Here is a 3,683-nt window from a genome sequence, read left to right on the forward strand (position 1 = left end):
AAGAACATTCAGAAACTGAAACTAAGATATTTAACAGCTACAGATGCATAGTATAAGGCAGTGCCTCCCAAACTCTATCATTTGTAACAAATGTGAAGGTCTTATTAAAATGCAGATCTTTTTCTTTGGTAGGTCCAGGGTAGGGGGTACATTCTGCGCTTCTAACTGGCTCCCAGGTGATATCTGTGCTGTTGGCCTGTGGACCACATTTTGAGTAGCGAGGTCCTAAGGCACTGCATTAGAAGTCAAAGACTGAGGTGTGCTTATGGTCAACAGTACAATACAGACAATAGGGGCTATGGGATTTTATGTGGACCTGAGGTCAATGAGCACTGGATGGTTAGAGAGTGTTTCAGAGGAGAAGCAGAGCTAAAACTAGGACGTAAAAGGGCAGAAGTCTCAACTGAACATGTGTGAAGAGGCACAGATTCTACGAAGGTAAAATATGGTGAACAAAGGTGCAGAGGAAGGAATGCACAGGGTGTTTCCAGGCAACAGTGGGCGGAATGGTCTGGCTGGCCAAGAGGTGCCGTGGAGGGGATTAGCGGGTTATAATGCAAAAAGCATAAAGTTAGGACCACATCACGGAAGGCCTCAGTCATGACACTAAGGTGCTTGGATATCAGCTTGGCTACAAGCTTGGCATGATGGGAGTACCCATTGAAAAGTCAATAAGAATACTGTCCCATTACTAAGCCATGTACCCACAGCACTGAGCCTGCCTGAATGGGAGGCCTTTTCTGTTCTGCACAGAGCTGCATGTGGGCACCGAGAAGGAAGGCAGGGAAAGCAAGGGACTGGCTGGTCTGGACTTCTACAGAGGGTATATTTGCTAATGCTCAGTACTCCTGTGTACCAGGAGGAAGCATCAGGACTCAGCTAGACTTAAAGGAGTGAAGACTAGGGAGAAGGCAATCATTTCAGCCTTGGAGGATGATGAAATTGCCCATCGAGGAAGTCTAGCATTTTTGCACGATCATGGACCCCTTTGAAATCTGATGAAAGTTACGGACGCTTCCACCCAAATGAACACACAGATGCACGTGCAAACACAATTTGGCATAGACATACGGAGGTTTGCTGGAAGTCTCTGAAGCCTGCCCATTTATTCCTAAGCTTAGAAACTCCACCTTCTGGAAAGGAGAAGAGAAGAAGTGGCAGTAGAAAGCCTTGGAAGAGGAAGCAGTAAAGAAAAACAAGGAGCCCTCAGTGAGCTCAGTAAGAGGAGAGTCTAAATACTTCGGGATGGTGCCTGAACCAAGAGAAAAGAGGGTGTCTGGAAGGGAACTGGAAACATATGATAAAATGAGAGAGGGAGGCAGACCATAAGAGAGTCTTAAATACAGGGAACAAACTGAGGTTCGCTGGAGGGGAGGTGGGGGGGGGGACAGGATGAGCTCAATGGGTGCTGGGCATTAAGGAGGGCACTTGTGGGGATGAGCCCTGGGTGTTGTATGTGGTGAATCACTGGGGTTCTACTACTGAAACCAATACTATACAGTGTGTTAACTAACTTGAATTTAAATAAATAAGATAAAAATAAGAGAGAGAGAGATTATGGAAAAGATGGGTAAGACAGAGAGGAAGTCTAGGATGAATTTGAAGAAAGTTGAGGAAGCTCACGTCAGTAAGTAACCATGTGAGGCTGTTGGCTACAGAGGGCGTGTAGAGTGGACAGCTTGAGAAAGTGTCGGAATTGGCATTGTGAACATAGGGAGTCCATAAAAGGTGAAGTCAAGATTTGCAGTCAACAGCTGACGTAATACTAATGTTGAAAGGTGTGATGTCAAGTGTCCCCAAGGACTGACCACATATATCTGACATGGTCAGTTGCAGGGCTAAATACTTGGGACAAAATGCTGGTCATGCAGGTTTCAAGCTATAATCTTCTCACGTTACTGTGAGTTTGTGTTCTGGAAACAACCTACCAAAAGTGGTTATTTCACCCATGTAGCCAAATTCTTCCCGTGAAGAGGCGGTGTTATCTGTATAGCTAATCCATTGGAGAGACAGCCATTGACATTGGAAATAAATTAAATACTGTACCTATTATACCTAATATACTGAATTGACGCTACTGTATACACATGCAGATGGGGTGCAATTTCTTAATAAAATGTGAATGTAAATCCCGAGTATCAAATAGCCAATCAGCAAGAATTTGGAATATGTAATGGTTATTGGCATACTACCCAGTGTGGTGATAACAGTCCAATTTGGAGCAGACTGAATGCAGGCAGATTTTTGTTTCCTCTGCTTCCTGGCGAAGGGTCTAAAGGCCTTGAGGGGGATGTTACGTGGATCAGGAGGGATAGAGACTGATCCAGGCTAACATGGTGAGGCATACACACGTTTTGCGGACAAATGATAAGTTGCTTGTGCCTGCCAAAATAGTGAGTGGATTTGTAAGATTGATTAAGATGATTTCCTGCAGTGTACACAGTCTAAACTTATCACATTCCACTTTCATCAGCTCAGACATAGGCGCCCACTGAGATGGCACGCATACAGCACCTAGCACAGGGCCCCGTGTGCGTGGTGGGTTCTCAAGGAGGGTACTTTCTCCTTCTTAATATGAAGTGATTGCAGGAAGGATGTGCAGGAATCCAGATTTAGCAATGAAGCCTTCAGCCCATGGTAGAACTTAAGTTTAATTTTAATTCATAAATAGTTAGCGTTTTGAGCCTCCACACGAATTTTGTCGACATTTGTCCACATTACAAAAACGCAACACCAGATGACACATTTTGGCAATGCATTTACTCTCCATTTGAAAGACAGAGAATTGTAATGGGGAGTGGGCAGAGGTGCATATCTGCATTTCTAGCTGGCTGTAGCCTTCTGTTCCTCTTTGAAGCTCTAAACGTTATCACTTCTCCTAAGCTGTGAGAAAATGGCTGGACTCTCCAAGATGCCAATATTTTACCATCATCAGTTCATCCAGCACCTGAGAACACACCAATCGGTCATCTCTACTGTTCTAACAAAATAACTGAAATGGAGAATTGTAACATTGGGGGTTGCAGCCTACCAACCACTCAGCTGTTATGTGTACTAGAAGCACAACACTGTCTCCATCAAAAAACATTTGCTAAAAACCTAACTGCCATTTTTGTGTATTCTAGGAAGAGGAGGACATAAAACCCAAGGCTTCAGGGCCACCTGGGTGGCTCAGTGGGGTTAAGCGTTCGACTTTGGCTCAGGTCATGATCTTGTAGTTCATGGGTTCAAGCCCTGCGTCGGGCTCTGTGCTGACAGCTCAGAGCCTGGAGCCTGCTTCGGATTCTGTGTCTCCCTCCTTCTCTGCCCCGCCCCTGTTCATGCTCTGTCTTGCTCTCAAAAATAAACATTAAAAAAAAATAAACCCCAAGCCTTTGAAGGGGAAGACATGGACCATAGGCACGTGGAGATCGCAAATGCTACACAGGGCATGGAACACACATACAGAGACCAGAATTAACATGTTTGGTCACATGTGACTTCCCAGTCAAGCATATGACAGGTAGGATGTCCTCATTTGGCATCTTTCCTTTATTTTTGGTATCGTGCAATCGACGGATAACTATTTTTGAGGGCCTACTATGTGCAGACCCTCACATCTATCTGTGGCGATCTACCCAACTGACTAGACTCAGAAAAGACAACAGAGTGGCCTTTGTTAAAAGTCAAACTCCTGGCTTGGC

Source organism: Crocuta crocuta, unplaced genomic scaffold (genome assembly GCF_008692635.1).
Source record: "Crocuta crocuta isolate KB4526 unplaced genomic scaffold, BGI_CrCroc_1.0 scaffold695, whole genome shotgun sequence".
Classification (NCBI taxonomy): Eukaryota; Metazoa; Chordata; class Mammalia; order Carnivora; family Hyaenidae; genus Crocuta; species Crocuta crocuta.